The 21,206-nt window shown below is 42.9% G+C and overlaps 1 protein-coding gene across 1 annotated transcript in view; it reads left to right on the top strand.

Moving 5' to 3' along the window:
• Nucleotides 1–12,880: 12,880 nt before the first annotated feature.
• The window catches only part of LOC126437444 (glutamate-gated chloride channel-like), a 184,718-nt gene continuing 176,392 nt past the window's right edge, over nt 12,881–21,206 (top strand). Inside the window, exon 1 of the mRNA XM_050090482.1 lies at nt 12,881–12,948. The gene's annotated coding sequence lies outside the window, so the exon portion shown is untranslated. The remainder of the gene's footprint in view (nt 12,949–21,206) is intronic.

Here is a 21,206-nt window from a genome sequence, read left to right on the forward strand (position 1 = left end):
ACTCGACCACGGCTTGATGCCGACTGACCTGTTGAGTGCGTGAACGCACAGATGGCGTCGCTACTCCCCCCACAACCCGCACTGTGACCAATCGGAGGTTACTTTCTGAACCGCCCTCGTATATCAAAAGAAAAGAAGCAAAAGTCAGGCCAGGAGCCTAATGTTTCTGTGCTTTCTAAAAAACAGTAAATAATTGACCAGTTTCTTCTTGAATAGCGTATATCGGATATTAACAAAGACATAGATGAATCAATATAAGCATGCTGCTACCGCTTACTGTGGAGTACTTATGGCCTTACGCGATCGATGGTAATCGGCCTCTTTGACCTCCAATAACTCATGTACTATTAAGTTACATGCCTGTAATTCATACCAATTTAGGTTTACACTGATAGCTTTTAAAGACACGGCGATCGACAAAATCGGATGAAGCGTTTATATTTTGGAAATTCGTTGCTGGGTGTTTCTTGTATAATTTACCGTCGGATACCAAACTTTAAACTAATAAAGATATTGAAAATCTGATTACACCATCAGAATCTTCGTAGAAATAATAGTAATGTACATGTCTCTTTTTGAGGTATCATGATTCATCTGGCTGCTATTTATTTCTATACGATCTGTGAAATGTCTGCAATTAAGGTTTCACAAAGTCCGCCATCTTTGGCACTCCCGGCATACAAATCTCCTTCGTCGACGCAAAGCACCGTCCTCGTCACAGCGGAATTCCCAGCCACGCGGCTGGACCACGTGCTCCGGCCACCCCTCCCGTCTGGCTAACGCTTAGCACCACGTGCTCGCCCAGCCGAGCGGCCCGTGGGGCCACTGCTTCGTCAGAACTTAGAATATTTTCAGGGTGCGACAACTCGCCCGTTACCACATATAGTTTATCTCAGGACTCAGTTTTTTATTTATGTATACCTAAAATATTGCACAAGACTGACAAAACTTTGAGACTGATGGATTTTCTTTCTGAAATCAAGCAAGAAATTAAAATCTTCGAATTTCGGCACTCCTTCCACTTTAGATTTTCAGATAAATTCCAATTTTCAGCTATAGCTTATATGTTATAAAAAAGATATATTCCCCCACAGGCGGATGTTTCAACTACTTATTCGCCTCCGAGGCTGATGTTCTCCATAAAGCACTATAAAACGATCATTCTATCTAAGTGTTAATAGTAAAGAGCGATAAAATTAGACAGGTAAATTAAATTCTGCTAGTAACTATGAACGCTCTACACTATGAGAGAAGTAAATTAATTGAAACAGGCCATCTTATGCAGTTTGATCACCTGATGAATTGCACATCGGCAGGGTTATTTGTTTCTCCTCCTTTTGCTTGTGTCTTTGTCCAACATTGAGGCAGGGTCGGCATGGTTATGGTCGGATTTGGCACGGTTAATTTAAATGGCAGCCGGATGTCCTTCCTGTGGCACCCCGTTACGCGAATGATGATGATAATGACAACACAAACACCCAGTCCCCGGCAGAGAAAATCCCCAACCCGGCCGGGAGTCGAACCCGGCACCCTGTGATCCAGGGGCAGCAACACTAGCCACTAGACCACGGGCTGCGGACTGCTTGTTTCCCCTGTAATCTCTTAATCTATAGCATTCTATCTGGCAAGTAGCAGTTCTTCAGCTTCATATGATGTTGATTTATTAGCAGAGAAGAAGATCGTGCTTTGATATTAGTAGAAGTGCAATAGTAGAAACATCTGAGATGCTTCTGAGGAAGATATTCGCATAGCAGCTGTAACTGGTAACGTATTTTCCTTCCAGTACCACTTTTCTTGTCGATGTTCAAAGTCGCATACGTATATGACCTCAAATATGATTAATGAGTGGCATATTTTGTCATATAGAAATCACGTTAACAGTCGAAACATACTGCCGTTACTAACACTACAATTCGCAGTTTTTTTATCGTTCCGCCTTGCAATGGGGGAAATGATCGTAAGGAGAACATCGGACACAACCCTTAATATGCTTATGTGTAACAAACTAGTGAAAATAAGTGACTCTCATCAGTTTCCGAACATCTTAATGAAAGCAAAATGTTGTTGCAGATGATAGCCTGTCAAAACATTTCATGAATGTCATTAAAATTTAAACTTCAGATGGAAAAAAAATCACCGTAGAACAACAAGTATGTTTCACTCGTAACTATTACCGAAGAGCATATAGTATTCTCTGATTTTAATCAAGTAAATACTCATTGATGGTGACACAGATGTACTGAAATAAGTTGGGCAAAACTGAGAACACATGTTTTCCAGTTGAAAATTGTCCACTAATTTTTTACTGCCTTAGACAATCAAAAACTAAAGTATGATTTGAGCTTTATAAATATCATTTGTCAACGCCAGAAAGGACCGAAGTAATAAGCGATATCACAAAACACTACCTCGCGTCATAATGATGCTATGGTGTAGTGGCGGTGATACCGAATTTGTGATCGATAGCAGGCGGGCAACGATCGCCGAATCATACTGTTTAAGTCAGGACCAGCCACTTCGTTCCTAACCAAACGCGTGCAGTTTGTGCGGGCCGCGTGCGGGCCAAAGCCCGACCCGGTACCCAGAACCGTGCAACGTTTCATTGAGTATGGGGGTGAAGCATTTTTCGGGCGACGCAACTCCCTTTATTTCGGCAGAATCGTGGTGTCACTGCTCTTTACCCTTCGCTCTTTGTTTCTGGTGTGATGGACATTCACAGGTCCAGTAGCGATTTGCACAAAAATGGTAGTCTAGCGACCTATTGTCACAAGCGTTTAAAACTCAATGAGAATAACAGAAAAAAAGTTGAGAATTCTTACTTAATGTGAGTATTATGCAGTCGCACAAGCGATGGGTGCTGCAAATTTGCTATCAAACGACATTATAGTACCACACAGAAGGAATTTAAAGATTTAGTTGACAATGAAACAGAAAAAAATGACAGTGATCGTCAGGCGGGATTCATTGTTCTGTACATCAACGAGACTTTGTGCTAACTTTGCAGGAATGGAGCACATGAACAAATCGGTGGTACGAGCAGAAAAATTTCTTAAGTTGCACGTATTATTCCACCAGCAGTAGCAGCAGTTTCTGATGGAACTAAATGAACAATATGGTGACTTTATACATTACTGCAAAGTACGTTTATTAATTCAAGTGGCATTCCTGGAAAGATTTACGATTTAAAACTCGCTATTGTCGATTTTATAAAGAAAAACGGAGTAAGGAAAAGAATATTACAACACCCAGAATGCATTTCAGGCCACACATTTTAAGTGGACTTGACCACACACAGTGAAACACTTCAAGGTGAGAAACAACTTCTTTCTGATTTGATGCGGCTGCACTTAAAAAGAAAATCGCTTTGTAGAAGGGACTCATTCTGAAAACACAGTCCATTCCCTAAGCTCGTCGTCGTTAAAGAAAATGCGAGGTCTGAAAATGCATTCTGGCCTTTAAAATATTACAAGGACAGTTTCCTAAACGTTTTGAGGACACTGTCAATCATTCTTACATCTATTTTTGGGCTGCTTCCGATACCGTTTGCCGTTTCAGCGGGAATAGTCGTTGTGCATGTATAGATGTAACTTATTGACATGCAAGGTAATTCCTGTTTTAAATACAAATCCCTCTATAATTAAAACTGTCAAGTATGTCTATATTGTCTTTCTCAGGTAGAGTTTCCTCACTTCCATAATGAGATAGCAAAAGCACTACAAAATTTCGAGCAACATGTGTATGCGAAAAACGTTTTTTCGGTTATGAAACTAAATAAGTTATTATCACGTGGCAACTTGAATGCAAAAATCTGCGAAATTTTCTTTGTCTATGCTTATTCCGACAGTTTGTACAAGAGAAAAAATTATATTATGTCTCGGCCACGCCAAAAATAATGAAATAATACTGAAAATTTGTTCTGTTTTTCATCTACTATTTTGAGAAGTGTGACATATAAAACCAAGTAGTATGCAGTGCGAATGCATTGCCTCTTAATGTGGCAAAATGGCTCTGAGCAATATGGGACTTAACATCTGAGATGATCAGTCCCCTAGAACATCCATGGCCTAGGCTGGATTTGAACCTGCGACCGTAGCAGTCGCGCGGTTCCAGACTGAAGCACCTAGAACCGCTCGGCCACACCGGCAGGCTAAATGTGGCACATTCTCAATTTCCCCCTCTTCCTCCTCCTCCCGCTCAGGCCGCTTGGGTTGGTAGTGGGGGGAATTTGCAGTGAGGCTGAGCGCAATGGCACTCACGCCAGAGCACAGCTAGCGAGCTGAATTCTTGGCAAAGCCTGTTTTAAGTTTTCCTTAGTTCAGATAGATCGTGGGATGCTTTCTTCGATAAACCAACACTACCACACCCAGCGAGGGTGTCTCATCGATTTAGCCACTGGACCCCATTTCGGGAATCATAGTGCTCAGATCCCCTCCTAGACTCGCAACACGATGGTTAAGTCAAAACCCCACTCTTTTAGATACACAAAAAAATGTTTCAAATGACTCTGTGCACTATGGGACTTAGCATCTAGAACTTAGAACTACTTAAACCTAACAAACCTAAGGACATCACACACATCCATGCCCGAGGCAGGCTTCGAACCTGTCATCGTAGCGATCGCGCGTTTCCAGACTGAAGCGCCTAGAACCGCCGGCTTTGAGATACACAACATACCACTGTGTTGCACCTTGCAGTGGTTATTGAAGTGTGTCCAGAGGCTGCAGTACAAGAGGAATGATGTCGTTGCCCAGTCTCCAGCAGAAGTGCCACAGGAGTGCCAAACCCTGACTCAGCCAGCTTATCGAGTTCCTTTTGGTGCAGACTAAAACAACATTTTACTCGAAGCGTTTACATTATTACACATATTCATTTCCAAGATTCTCAGCTTCGATTGAATAAAATAGAAAGTAATCTCAAAAATTACGAACTACACCATGTTGAACACAGGAGACTTCTGGTTTGGTAGCCTACGTGCATGACCTTCGTTCTAATCCAGTTGCAGTAAACGTTCCTTCCAGGGAAAGGTTCCCATTCACAGACTGACCATTTATGGGTCCAGCATATGCTGGCAACAACAAATCTAAAGTGGTTTGTGAGTCCACTGGTAGAACCACGAAATGACAGTAACTGGAATAAGGCAAGATAGAAGCGAAAAACTCTTCACACAGAGAAAAAAATGACAGACTGCTTCCGAACGTAGGCGGAAAAAAGAGCATTCCCTTCATTTACACACTCTTACAGCCATAGTCTACAAGAATTATATTCACAGTAGTAGTGATAAGAGAAATATTGATATTAGTGACTTCACAACTCGATTTTTGTATTGTGTAAATTATTACATTGTCGAAGTTGTATGAATTTATTGCTGTTATAGACTTTTCACTCACAATGATGTGACCACCTGCCAAAAGCATGGACAACCACTTTTTCCAGTATAGAACATTGCGAAACGTCCAGGAAGAGAATCAGTGAAGTTCTGGAAGGTACTGACAGGAATGTGGAGCCATGCCGACTCCAGTGCCATGGGCAACTGCGGTAGCTTTCTCGGTTGAAAATCCATGGCGTGAACAGTTCGATCGAAGCCACCCCATAAATTCTCGATTAGATTTAAATTGGGGAAGTTCGGCGACCAGGGGAGTACAGTAAACCCATCCTCGTACTCTTCAAACCACATATACCCAAAGATAGATATATAGATATGTTGATCCATTGTGCATTCCGCAATGACGCGAGATCACCCAGGAAATGTCATCAAACATTTCTCCTGAGTCTAGGCCCTAATGCTCCGACGATTACTGCCGGGTGTTTGATTTCAGACGTTATATACTGTATATACTGTACGTGCCATCTGACCGACGGAGCATAAAGCGGGATCTATCCGAAAATACAACCTGTCAACACACAGTGTAGTGTAAGACCATTTGCTGTGTTGGCATGCAAATTCCAGCCTTCGTCGCCGACGAACAGCAATCATCGTATGTACGTGAACCAGTCCCCTGCTGTGGAAGCTCCTATGTATCAACGTTCGCTGAACAATGCTGAAGAGACGCTGCTGGTAGTCCATTAGTTCATCTGCGCAGTCAGATGTTCAACAGTTGCACGTCTTTTCGCCCGTACACATCCCTGCAGTCGTCGTTTGCTCATGTCATCTACGGCCTGTAGTGCACCACAGTTACCTCGGCGCAGGTATTGGATGGCGCCATTTTTCCATGAACAGTCAGGCAGCAACAGCTGGCCGAGACAGACGCAGCAACAGAGAAGTAGCCGATTTTGTGACTTTTACGAGTTCTTAACCAGGAGTGAATTTTATAATATCATTTGTGTGCTTTAATAGTTTAGTTTGTTGAGTTTCTGCGTGTTAATTAAACATATAATAGCCACAGTTCTCACTTTCACGTTTGCGTCGAAAGTAAACAGATTTTGTGGCATATTATAAGTTCATAATCAGAGGCGAATTATTTAGTTTCACCTGAGTGCTTTGGTAATTAGGTTTTTGAATCTCTGCATATTAATCTATTAGACACAGTTCCTGTGTTTTCATCAGTGTCTACAGTAGAGTTCTACAGCAAGTGCCATTAGTCCATTTATGTGGGTAGTCTAGTTTTCCACGTCCTTTCGTATAAATAGGGACTGTGATTGTTGTGTGCGGATGCGAGCCAAGTTGGTGACACTTTGCTCTCAGCTCCAGGCTGTGATGGCTTTGGTTACACAGATTGAGGCTGCAGTGGATGGGCACCACTGTTGTGAGCCAGCCATAGGGATCCAACGGATGTCCAGCATGTCCGGATTGTCTGATCAGTCCTCACCAGTGGCCAGCCCAGTTACTGCTCGCACTGAGGTTGAGCCCTCACCTGTGGTCGAGTGGGAGGTCGGCCTGTGGCGTAGCAGGTGGCGGAAGACTTCCCAGGGGGCCGCACATAAGGCCTCCCCAGTTAGTCTGACAAACATGTTCCAGGTGCTGTCTGCGGCCGACACTGTCGCTGAGCCAGATGCCATCGCCTGTCCTGGTACAGAGGAAACCTCTCAGCCTATAAGATACGGAAAATCACAGAGGGTTGGGTTATTGATAGTTGGGAGCTCCAAAGCAAAGTGCGTTATGGGGCCACTTATGGACATGGCTGCCAAGAAGGGGAAGAGAGCCAGTGTGCACTCCATGTGCACACTGGGTGGAGTCATTCCAGACGTGGAACGGGTCCTCCTGAATGCTATGAAGAGCACAGGGTGCAGCCAAATGCAGGTGATGGCTCACATCGGTACAAATGATGTGTGTCACTTTGGATCAGAAGAGATTCACTCTGGTTTCGAGCGGCTAACAGAAGTGGTAAAGGCTGCCAGTCTTGCTTGCAAGATGAAAGCAGAGCTGACCAATTGCAGCATAGTCGACAGGACTGATTGCGGACCTCTGGTACAGAGCCGAGTGGAGGGTCTGAATCAGAGGGTCAGACGGTTCTGCGACCATATAGGATGCAGATTTCTCGACATGCGCCAAAGGGTGGTTGGGTTTCAGGTCCTGCTGAATAGGTCAGGAGTCCACTATAGGCAGGAGGTGACTACACGGGTAGCCGGGGCTGTGTGGCGTCGACTGGGCGGTTTTCTATATTAGAGAGACTCGGAAAAACACAAAAAGGGCTTCAGTCACAAAGGGTACAGGCTGAACACAGGAAAAACGTAGATACAGAAACCATCGGTATAAAAGTTGTAAATTATCGTAGCTATGTTGGGAAATCACCAGAGCTCCAAGACCTAATAGAAAGCACTGATGCTCAAATCGTTATAGGCACTGAAAGCTGGCTAAAGCCGGAGATAAGATCACCCGAAATTCTTGCGAAGAACGTAACGGTGTTCCGAAAGGTTAGGCTAAACACGGTTGGCAGTGGCGTGTTTGTTGCTGTTAGAAGTAGTTTATCTTGTCGCGAAATTGAAGTAGATATTTCCTGTGAGTTAATATGGGCACAGTTCATTGTTGGTAATCGGAATAAGTAATAATTGGATCCTTTTACCGACCTCCCAATTCAGGTGATACAATTGCTGAAAGGTTCAAAGTAAACTTGAGTTTGATTTCAAACACGTAACCGATTATAGTTGGTGGTGACTTTAATTTACGCTCGATATGCTGGTGAAAATACATGTTTAATTCCTGAGGTACGCAAAAAACATCATTCCAAATTATGCTAAACGCGTTCTCTGAAAATTATTTCGAGCAGTTAGTCCATGAGTCCACGCGAATAGTAAACGGTTGTGAAAACACACTTGAACTCTTAGCAACAAATTATCCTGAGTTAAAAACGAGCATCAAAACGGATACAGGAATTAATGAACGCAGGGTTGTCGCAGCGAGACTGAATATTGTAACCCCCAAATCGGAAAATATACCTAGTCAAAAAAGCAGATAAAAATTCACTTGACGCCTTCCTGAGAGACAATCTCCACTCCTTCCAAATTAACAATAAAGTGTAGTCCAGATGTGCTTGAATTCAAAGAATTGAATCGGCAGCAATTGATAGACTTATATCAAATAAATTAAGGAACGACGGAGCTGACCCTCCTTGGTACACAAAACGGGTCAGAACACTGTTGCAGAAACAACGAAACAAACATGACAAATTTAAACAGACGCAAAATCCCCAAGATTGGCGATCTTGTACAGAAGCTCGAAATTTAGCGAGGACATCAACGCGAGATGCTTACAATAGTTTCCACAACGAAACTTTGTCTTGAAACCTGGAAGAAAACCCAAAGAGATTCTGGTCGTATGTGAAGTATGTTAGCAGCAATTCACAATCAATATCTTCTCTGCACGAAAGCAATGGAGATACTATCAGACAGCGCTGTCACAGTAAAGTTATTAAACGCAGCCTTCCGAAATGCCTCCACAAAAGAAGACGAAGTAAATATTCCAGAAATCGAATCAGGAACAGCTGTCAACATGAGTAACGTAGAAGTAAATATCCTCGGAGTAGTGAAGCAACCTAAATTAGTTAATGAAAGCCGGCCGGAGTGGCCGTGCGGTTCTAGGCGCTGCAGTCTGGAGCCGTGCATAGTGCTCAGAGCCATTTGAGTTAATAAAAGCAAGTCTTCTGGTCCAGACTGTATACCAATTAGGTTCCTTTCTGAGTATGCTGATAACAGCCCCATACCTAACAATCATATTCAACCGTTCGCTCGACGAAAGATCCGTACCCAAAGACTAGAAAGTTGCACAGGTCATACCAATATTCAAGAAAGGTAGTAGTAGCAATCACTAAATTACAGCCCCATATAATTAACGTCGATATGAAGGAGGATTCAGGAATATATTTTGTGTTCGAACGTTACGAATTATCTCGAAGAAAACGGTCTATTGACACACAGTCAACACGGATTTAGAAAACATCGTTCTTGTGAAACAGAACTAGATCTTTACTCGCACGAAGTGTTAAGTGCTGTTTACGAGGGATTTCATATCTATTCCGTATTTCTGGATTTCCGAAAGGGTTTTGACACTGTATCACTTACAAAACTGTAATGTTCCCAATTGGCTGGTGCATGACTTAAGTCTCCAATGATGACAGTATACTATGATTGGGGAACTTAACGTACTAGGGAACCGAGCTTTCCTTTTCGACCACTCATATTTCCACAATCCAACAGCCACCACCACACGACTGCTATCGTGCACAAAGGGTGAACGAAGGTGGCACCAGACACAAAAGGGCGATTCTGGAAGCATAGTCACGAATAGACACTTTCATTTTTATATATTACACTGATTATAAAAATTCTAGACGTCTGTGGCACGTTAAAAGCGGTGATTCTGGAAGCTTACACTTAAGTGACAAAAGTAGTGACATAGCGATAGGAAATATACACGTGATGGTAGTATCACTAACACAAAGTGCATCGACAGAGCTGCCATTTGTGCTCAGGTGATTCGTGTGAAAAAGTGTCCGACGTGATTATGACCACACGAAGTGAATTAACACTTTGAAGACGGAATGGTAGCTGGAGTCATATGCATGGGATGTTCCATTTCGGAAATCCTTAGGTAATTCAATACCCCGAGATCCACAGATTCATGAGTGTACCAAGAATACAAAATTTCAGGTATTACCCGACTACGCAGTGGCTGACGGCTTTCTCTTAACGACCGAGAGCAGCGGCGTTTGCCTCGAGTTGTCAGTGCTAATAGACAAGCAATTCTACGTGAAACAACAGCAGAAATCAATAGTGGACATACGAACGAAGATATGTGTTAGAACAGGTTGGCGAAATATGGTATTGATGGGCTATGGCAGTAGAAGAACGAAGCGAGAGCCTTTGTTAACAGCATGATGTCATCTGCAGCGCCTCTCCTGGGATCGTGACCATAGCTGTTGGATCCTAGACGACTGGGAAAACTCAGCCTGGTCAGCTCATAGGAGCTTATGGTAGGGCTCGAGTGTGGCGCAAGCCCTATGAAGCTACAGAACCAAGTCATCAACAAGGCACTGTGCGAGCTGGTAGTGGTTCCATAATGGTTAGGCTGAGTTTACATGGAATGGAGTGAATCCTCTGGTCCAACTGAACCGACCTCGACCATCTACAGCCATTCATGGACTTCATGTTCCCAAACAACGACGTAATTTTTATGAATGATAATGCTCCATGTCACCAGGCCACAATTGTTCGCGACTTGTTTGAAGAACATTCTGGACAATTTTAGCGAATTATTTGGCCACCCAGATCGACGAACATGAATCGCATGGAATATTTATGTGGCATAATTGAGAGGTCCGTTCGTACACAAAATCATGCACCAACAACCCTCTCGCAATTATGCACGGTTACAGAGGTAACACGGATTGAAACTTCAGCAGGGGACTTCAAATGGCTTGTTGAATCCGTGCCACGTCGAGTTACAGAATTACGCCGGGTAAAAGGAGATCCGACACGATATTAGAATTTACCTCATGAAATTACAATTAAATCAATACCATTAGCTGTGGACAGCCGTTGATATACATCAACGGGGACAGTTCAAAATGTGTGCCCCGACTAGGACTCGAACTCAGGATGTCCTGCTTACATGGCAGACGCTCTATCCATATGAGCCACCGAAGGCACAGAGGGTAGTGCTACTGCAGGGACTTATCGCCGGTACGCTCCCCGTGAGACCCACATTCTCAACTTATAGTTCACACACTACATTCGTAGTGCCCCTGCCATTACACCCATTACTTGCGGCAAATAATCCACCGAGTCCCGTGAGAGTTCAGGCAAATCGTGTGTATCCGCACTGAAGAAGGTCATCAGCCGGCTAGCCTTAACGATTTGAGGATGCCATCGTCATATTCGTATCTCATGACTTCAATCACCTCAGTGTATTTTTGAGGTGAGGGGATGGTCAATTGCGAAGGTGTAACAAGAGTCTAAACAACTGCTAGTAGGCTGCTGCACCTACGCATTCTGTTCAACCTGCCACCAGTTGATGCCATCTGAAGAATGATCTCCTACAAAAGTGAACTCTATCTCAGCGCCTGTTTGGGGGGGATGGCTGAAACTGCTTCCTCGAAATATCACGGACGGAGATTAAAGAGAGAAAGAAACACATGCAGTAAGAGGGCTGACCAAGAAAGGAGTATTTATTGGAGCTCAAGAGGCTGAAGTGACTGGTATGTGATCACACAAGTTTAAAATCTTCCCAACCAGATGACGATGAGAACAATACAGGGTGATTCAAAAAGAATACCACAACTTTAAAAATGTGTATTTAATGAAAGAAACATAATATAACCTTCTGTTATACATCATTACAAAGAGTATTTAAAAAGGTTTTTTTTTCACTCAAAAACAAGTTCAGAGATGTTCAATATGGCCCCCTCCAGACACTCGAGCAATATCAACCCGATATTCCAACTCGTTCCACACTCTCTGTAGCATATCAGGCGTAACAGTTTGGATAGCTGCTGTTATTTCTCGTTTCAAATCATCAATGGTGGCTGGGAGAGGTGGCCGAAACACCATATCCTTAACATACCCCCATAAGAAAAAATCGCAGGGGGTAAGATCAGGGCTTATTGGAGGCCAGTGATGAAGTGCTCTGTCACGGGCTGCCTGGCGGCCGATCCATCGCCTCGGGTAGTTGACGTTCAGACGATAACCTTTCTCGTAGGACTCTCCATACAGTTGATTGTGGAATTTGCAGCTCTCTGCTAGCTCTGCGAGTCGATTTTCCTGGGCTGCGAACAAATGCTTGCTGGATGTGTGCTACATTTTCATCACTCGTTCTCGGCCGTCCAGAACTTTTCCCTTTGCACAAACACCCATTCTCTGTAAACTGTTTATACCAACGTTTAATACACCACCTATCAGGAGGTTTAACACCATACTTCGTTCGAAATGCGTGCTGAACAACTGTCGTCGATTCACTTCTGCCGTACTCAATAACACAAAAAGCTTTCTGTTGAGCGGTCGCCATCTTAGCATCAACTGACGCTGACGCCTAGTCAACAGCGCCTCAAGCGAACAAATGTACAACTAAATGAAACTTTATAGCTCCCTTAATTCGCCGACAGATAGTGCTTAGCTCTGCCTTTTGTCCTTGCAGAGTTTTATATTCCTAAAGTTGTGGTATTCTTTTTGAATCACCCTGTATTAAGATGACGCTCGCCTAGGAGGCAACAGTGTCAATGGCAGTGGCCACTAGCACCCACGTAGGCCCTCGGCAGCGAGAGAGCAACGACTCGACGTGAGGGCCATCGTAAGCCCGTACGGAGGACAAGATCAGCGCAAAGTGGTTAATGGCGGCGGCAGATTGCAGCTGTATGGAGGAGAGTAGGAGTAGAGCAGGCCGCGGCGCGGGGCGTGGGACGTCGGCGGGCGCCATGATGGGCCGCATCCGGTGGTCAGCGCGGCGCCGGCAGCGGCCGCAGAAGCCGGCTGGGCTGCAGTGCGAGCTGCGCGCCGCCGCCACCACCCACAGGGTACACGGTACGTACTGGAGGCACGTGGCCCGCCCAGCGTGTCAGCGTTCCACGTCTACATTCACACAGGCATACAATTTAAAACTTAAGGCTGTCATATAAACTGCTTTCTACCAGCTGTCCAGTAGCGCATCATTGGCGGATGGTGTGCGGAGAACACATTTACGTCTCTCAGCGTTATGTATGTACCATAGATCCACAAACTTTGTGCTCGCGCCTGTGTATGTGTGCGTATGTGAGTGTGTGTTTTGTATCTGTGTGTGTGTGTGAGAGAGAGAGCGAGAGAGAATGAGAATACGTACTTCCAAATCGTGATACTCTAATATATAAGAAACTACCAGCCTCGATTGCGGTAATGAAACCAACCTTTACCTAGGTTTCAGCCCAATTAATTGAAACTTCTTCAGAAGATATACCTGAATCTATAATTTGTCTAAGAGGGCATGGTCTAGAAATAAAACATTTCTAGTAGTAAGGAGTAGTAACATTTTAAAAATGCGGTACATAAGTACTAAGTCAACATCAAGTCTTAAGCTTTGGCGTGCGCCTCGTCTCCTTAGATTTGCAGCGCGGTATCTAGTCCACCTAAGTTTCACGTGAGCTCCCGAGGACCACTGCACGACGTCCATGGAGATGAGGCGCACGCCAGAGCTTAAGTCTTGGTGTTGACTTAGCACTTATGTACCGCATTTTTAAAATGTGACTACGCCTATTCAGGCTGTTGTTTCATTTTTAGACAATGCCCTCTTAGGCAAACTATAGATTCAGGTATAATTTCTGAAGAAGGCTCAATTAATTGGGCGGAAACCTAGGTAAAGGTTGGTTTCATTACCGCAATCGAGGCTGGTAGTTTCTTATTTAAATGAGAATACAGTTTGGTGTATTATTAAATAACCCTCGAATCCACACCTGTGACAGCTACTTGATATACGCTTATAAATAATGACTGTTTCTTGAAATACTACAAGTCTTAATTTCATTAATTGATGATGTGCAGCTCTCGAATCCTGAGTAAAACATTTTGTTATAAAACGATCGTACATGAGTCATCTAAAGTGCTCGTCATTAAAATTTCAACACTATGTCCATGACACGTAACAGTCGTCTACATCTATATCTACGTAAGTACTTTGCAATTTACGCTTAAATGCTTGACAGAGGGTTCATCGAAGCACCGTTTCTTTGTCGTTCCACTCTCGAAATCGCACGGGTAAGCTAACACTTAAATCTTCCCGTGCGAGCTCTGATTTCTCTTATTTTATTAAACTTATAATGTCTCCCTATGTAAGTGGTTCTCAACAAAATATTTTTCTCATTCGGAGGAGAACGTTGGAGACTGAACTTTCGAGAAAAGATCTCTATGACTCCGTGACACTTGCTTCCCTATTTCGCGATACCATAAAACTTCTGACCTTCTTTGAACTCTTTCGATGTCCCCCATCATCCCTATCTGACCAGACTTCCGTATCGCACAGAAATACTCTAGCAGAGGAAGGACAAGCGTAGTATAGGCAGTCTCTTTAGTGGATCTGTTGCTTCTTCTCAGTGTTCTGTCAATGAAATGGTCTCGTAGGTCCGCCTTACCCACAGCATTACTTATGTAATCGTTCAATTTAAGTTGTCTGTAATTGTAATCCTTCGAATTCAGTTCTATTGACAGCCTTTAGATTTGCGCGGTTAATCATGTAACCTAAATTCAACAGATTCCTAATAGTTTTGTTTGGAAGAGTTCAAACTTATCATTATCACTGGTAAATTACCACTTTTCACACCATACAAATATCAAAATTATTTTTCCATTACTTTTGATATTGTGATGCCAGTACTATACAGAAAATGACAGCAACTCCCAACAGTATAATCATTAATATAGGTTACGAACAGTAGAGGGCCTAGAACAGTTCCTTGGGGAAAGACAGATATCACTTCCGTTTCTTCTGTTCCTTTATCACTGGTAAATTGCCAGTTTTTGCACCACACAAATATCAAAATCATTTTCCGTTTGTTTTTGATATTCCGATGCCGGTACTGCAGGTAAATGACAGTATCTGCCAACAATATAATCATTAATATAGGTTAGGAACAGTAGACGGCATAGAACAGTTCCTTACGGAAAAATAGATATCACTTCTGCTCCTTCTGTTCCTTTATCACTGGTAAATTGCCAATTTTCGCACCATACAAATATCAAAACCATTTTGCGATTGCTTTTGATGTTCTGGTCCCTGTACTATACGTTAAACGACAGCATCATCTGCGCTCCACCGAAGATATCTACTTCTAAGTTACTCATGTTGGTAGTACTTCTTGATTAGACATCTAGAATATTTATTTCGTCTTCCTTGGCGAAAGAATTTCAGAAAACCCTATCTTGTAAGTCATTACATGAAGTGTGCTACATGAAATGATTAGTATTTCGGCACAACCGCACATATTAGACGGTAGTAACACCATCTACAGTTTGTAAATAAGATACAGTTACGCAGCGAGTTTCTCATCAGATATCGCATTTTAGTGTTGACTGCTCTGTGGGAATATCGTGTTACGTATCGTGTAAGAATAGGAAACGTCTACCAGCACGTGTTAGAGTACATAGTGAGGTGACAAAAGTCATAGGATACCTCCTAATATCATGTTGTAACTCCTTTTGCTCGGAGTAGTGCAGAGATTCGATGTGCCGTGGACTCAACAAGTCGTGTCCCCTGCAGAAATGTTCTGTGCTGCCTCTGTAGCCATTCACAACATCGAAAGCCTTGCCGGTGCAGGGTTTTGTGCACGAACTGACCTCTCGATTACGTCACCCAAATGTTCGATGGGATTCATGTCGGGCGACCTGGGCGCCCAAATCATTCGCTAGAACTGTCCAGGATGTTCTTCAAACAAATAACGAACAATTATGGCCCTGTGACATGGCGTATTGACATCCATAATGATTCCATTGTGGTTTAGGAACATGAAGTCCATGAATGCCTGCGAATTGTCTCCAAGTAGCCGAGCAGAATCACTTCGTGAACTATCGGTTCCGTCTGATCAAGGGACCCAGTCCATTCCATGTAAATGCAGCCCACATCATTATGGAGTCACCACCAGCTTAGACAGTGTCTTGTTGACAACACGTGTCCATGGCTTCATTGGGTCTGCACCACACTCTAACACTGCCATCAGCTCTCAGCAACTGAAATCGGGAGTCATCTGATCAGGTCACGGTTTTGCAGTTGTGTAAGATCGAACCTCTATGGTCACAAGCCCAAGAGATGCAATGCAGGAGATGTCGCGCAGTTAGCAAAAGCACTCACGTCAGTTGACTGCTGCTGTAGGCTATTAACGCAAAATTTCGCTGCACTTTCCTAACGGATACGGTTGTCTTTCGTTCCATATTGATTTCTGAGGTTATTTAATCCAGTGTTGCTTGTCTGTTAGCACTGACAACTCTACGCAAAGGCCACTGCTCTTACTCGTTATGTGAAGGCCGCTGGTCTCTGTGTTACCCTTGGTGAGAGGTAATGCTTGTAATTCTGCATTCTCGGCACACTTCTGACGCTGTGGATTCCGAAATATTGAATTCCCAAACGATTTCCGAGATGGAATGTTCCATGCATCTAGCTGCAACTACTATTCCGTGTTCAAACTCTGTTTTTCCGTTTGCGTCCATAATCACACCGGAAATTTTTTCACATGGATCACCTGAGCACAAATGACATATCCACCAATGCACTGCTCTTTTACACCTTGTGTACGCGATTCTGCCGCCATCTGTATATGTGTTCCTGTACATTGCTATCCCACGACTTTTGTCACCCCTACGTATACGGCAGAGGTAGCCTTTTCTAACAGCACTATCATTTCGCTTTATTGCTGATGGCGTTGTTAGGAATCCCACGGCTCTTATGCGAATATGGAATCGAATGGTTCTGGAGGGCCGCCATACTCAACGCCATGCAAGATCTCAACGAACCCAAATGACTAGCTCCCCACAGATCAGACACATTGACCGCACAACAGTGCCACGTACCATGAGTCAGGAAAGTGGCTTGTCTGCGACAAAGCAAATATCCACACAAACAGTGAAACATGAATTGTCATAGGTACGACCATTGTGTGCTGTGCCATTGCGTGCGCAATACGATCGTCTCTGGTTATCATAGTCGTTAATTTGGACAGAAGCCGTAAAGGTTTTGACGTGTATAGGACGATGTCTTTGCCCTATTTCAAATCTCACTTCAACGCTATGCCCGCCGTGTTGGAAGCATTGTTAATGTCGGGGATGGAACAGTACTGAGTAACAAATTTCGTATCCCGTTCTCTCCCAGATCACCTAAAAAGTTCCTACTTTACTGAATGTTCACAACTTCGTTATTTTGTATCCTTCCTGATGCAGTTTTAATGACCAGCTGTGTACATTTGACAGGCGTTCTCTCTTAAACTGCACAAGCGAATAGCTCGCAATATAAGCCATATTCTAGTGGAATCGACAGCCGAATGCTGGAATTCTTGTTTCAACAAGATCACAGCAGATATCCAGCACAGTGACTGCCCAATTGAAACTGTGATATTTATTTAACGACATCGTTTGTAACGTGACGTTAACTCGTAACATTCTTCCTTATCCTCCCACTCAGTTCTCCAAATAAATAGCAGACGGTTAACTGGATTGTCCATTAGAGAGTTTAGGTACTCCTCACATCTTGTGAAGTAGGTGATGTAACCCGTCTATAGCCGCTAGTGCACACTAGTTCGCCGGTGTACTACTACATTGTCACTGTTATCCAGACCACATGTACGGTCTGTGTGGTTACCCAAAGACATCACAACCCTACACATACTTGTAACTAAGATTCAGCCCACTATTTTCTGATGAATGCCCTCAGACTATCTGTCAACTATATAGTTACCGACGATGGCAAGGAGAAGCCGCAAAAACACATGACTCAAAGAATTCATATTCTTCTACGTTTAAGAGCAGTACGATGCCGTTTCTTTTATTACATCAAATAATTTCCATTAAAATCTTTCTGACGAAAGTGCCATAATCCTATTTCCCAGAAACTTCACTCAGTGGATAAGGAGCCAATGTAAGCGAACACTTGTCTCGGCTTATCCGTAGATACTCGACCGTTTCTGACAAAACGAACGTCAACGTTTTGAACGCAATCTAGATGCCTTTTAGCGTGAACTGTACTCAGCCTGACTTGTAGCATATGGGTAGTTCCGTGGAATTTGTTTTTACGTCCCCTGTTCAAAACCAGATATGGCCTTTTTATTTTTTTATTTTTTTTAGTTATCTATCCATACGTAGAAAGTCGCCAGACGAATGTGCCTTATCTAGTCAGGGGATTCAAAGGCGTTATATTAATTGTGAAATTACAGTAAGTTTTCACAGTAATTGTCATACATTTAATATACGTATAATATAGGTGCGAATGGTATTATCAGTGGCTACAGCCTTTTTAAATTTTCAATTCTTATATTTCATTCTTCTTAATTCTTATATCTTACCGGCCGGGATGGCCGAGCGGCTTTGGCGCTACAGTGTGGAACCACGCGACCGCTACGGTCACAGGTTCCAATCCTGCCTCGGGCATGGATGTGTCTCACGTCCTTAGGTTACTTAGGTTTAAGTAGTTCTAAGTTCTAGAGGACTGATGACCTCAGAAGTTAAGTCCCATAGTGCTCAGAGCCATTTGAACCAATTCTTATATCTTATTTTTATGTTTATTCTTGAAGAAGATATTATGCATTTCGCTGGAGAATACCGATGGTAGAAACATTCCAAACATAGAAATTGTGAACACCATGAGCGTCACGCAATGGCAGGATTGTCACATCGACATTTCTTCATATGAATCTCACTCGGGGAAAAAAAACATCGTTACCATTGCTAAAGATTTCACATGCCACCAATAATTTCGCGGCAAACAATGCATAACGGATCAAATTTCCCAAAACCGATGCCTGCAGCTGATTGTGAATCGAGATACACCGCAGGAATTTCACGAAAAACGATTTCAAATAATTTTCCCACTCGTTTACCATTTTTTTAAAATTTATTCACTAGTTATACAATTAGTAGACGAATAAGGACAACATTATTTCAATAAACACTGGAAAACATTCGTATACTAATCTTCCACAGACTTGGGTAGATAAATAAAAAACAAAAATTCTCGGATTTCGAACACGGGATGCACAATAGTGAAGCCCCAACTCTAGCCAGATTGCCACCGGTTCGGTGAGTGCCTTTACTCGCTAAAAACTACATAACCTACATAGGAAACTTTGCCCGCCATTTTCTCAGAATCAATCGAATATCTACGGATAAGCCGAGACACGTGTTCGCTTATTTTGACTCCTCTTCCACTGAGCGAAGTTTGTGGCTAATCGGGTTATGGCATTTGCCTTGTTCTCCTCGCGGAGATCTATTTATCAGATTTAGCGTTAATCACCACGCCACGCCCTTCGTTCATGGAGAAATTTATATCATGCACTACAGTGTTTCTGCGTAGTTGGGAATCTACGATGGAAGAATGGATCACGTTAGAAGTTTCCTAACGAGAGGCAAAAGTTCCTAACATGTGACCCGTGCAGTACGCGCTTAGCTAGTGAGGGAAGTCTCGCCCCTCATGTCTTAGTGGAAGGCGTCACCCGGCGTGACTATAAAATAACAATTTTTGTTCTAATCAGACGAGATGATACCTGCAAGTCAGTGAGAAATTTGTTTAGATCAACACCCGAAACCACTTATGATGGAAACCGAGCTTGTGTCGCGTCGTGCAGTAGTCGTCTCGGTGTCAAGGTGCTCGGGAGTGTAGGTTGCTGTGTTTGATCCTAATAGAGAGCGTGTTGTGTTATCAGAATGTACTGTATTGTCGCAGGACTACGTCAGCAGTGACTGGAGTAGTTTCGAATGTGAAAAGGAGTAGTAGGAGGAGTGAATAAAAAAAGGCCCCTGTGTGCTTTATTTAGAATTCCTTACCTTTCTTCAACTTTAAATGTCAGTCATATGAGAAACATGTCTGACTGAATGTTTCACATCCCGTATGGAGCTACCAATAGCGAAGACAGGGAAAACGAAACCGTCGTGACAAATAAATAAATAAAATAATCACACAAACGTCTCAGTCCATTTTCCTGATTTTTCATTGTTTGACATCACTCATTGTACCTGTTAACAGCGGTACTAAAACGTTTACTTTGTGTAAAGGCACTATCAGTGATTCATTACTAACCTTCTGATACCAGCAGTTGCAGGTCAACTGTTTTGTTTAAATTCGCACGTCACAGAATTTGGTACAGTTCAATGTACCTCATGAGTCAAATTTGGAATGAAGTCAGAACGGTGTATACACATACCTCATGAGGCTGTGTGCGCACTTTTGAGAGATCAGTGACTTGAGATAATGTGTCACGTATTTCACACTTTGTTAATTCATACCTAGAAACAGATTTAATGACTTCATCAATACTCGCCCCACTTTGGTTTGGATGAGCTGATACAGGTAACTATCAGACGATTGTAGATACACATAAAAAAGCCGGACAAGTGCGAGTAGGGCTTCAGCTCCAAGGGGTTTCGTACAAATTTAATTATGTATATAGATAGCTCATCTATAGGTATTGATGAGTGAGTTAGCCAGTATCGTATTTTTGATTGCATTGACTTAGAATCTTACATTTTTACGCCGTCATTGGACTGTAGACCTTAATGTTTGATATAAATTTCAACTTGATTCCTTTTCCTTTTCGTGAGAAAAAGAGGTCTTTTTAAGTACTCCGTTTATACCGACTGAGATGCGGAATCCTAGAAAAGTGCCTCATATTAATTCCTGGGAGAGCTTCCATTGGGCTGCAAGAAAAACGTCTCTCTTTGCAGATGTTGTACGTCAGTAGTTAGTAAAAGTGATCAGTCAACAAAACTGCGTTATTATTGTGATATTTTGTACCTAATCAAAGGATTAGCACTGTCAAACGGAAAAACTGGTTGCGTCATAACAGCTCTTCGCTACCTAAGATAATCATCCGAACCCGCTATGGTCGGTCGCTGTTGTCTTGTAGGACTGTCATACCATATTGCACTGAAATAAGGTCGCACATACGCAAAAACAAATTCTCAGTTTTGTTAAAAAATCACACGAAAAAATTTAACAAAGTAAACATAAGTGAAAAGATATACGTGGAAATCAATTTTACGTAGTGGCCGGAAGTGTGTGTTATGTTACATCAGAACCAATTTTATAACGTAGAATTGTAGATTATAACGTAGAAAGT

This window comes from Schistocerca serialis, chromosome 1 (genome assembly GCF_023864345.2).
Source record: "Schistocerca serialis cubense isolate TAMUIC-IGC-003099 chromosome 1, iqSchSeri2.2, whole genome shotgun sequence".
Classification (NCBI taxonomy): domain Eukaryota; kingdom Metazoa; phylum Arthropoda; class Insecta; order Orthoptera; family Acrididae; genus Schistocerca; species Schistocerca serialis.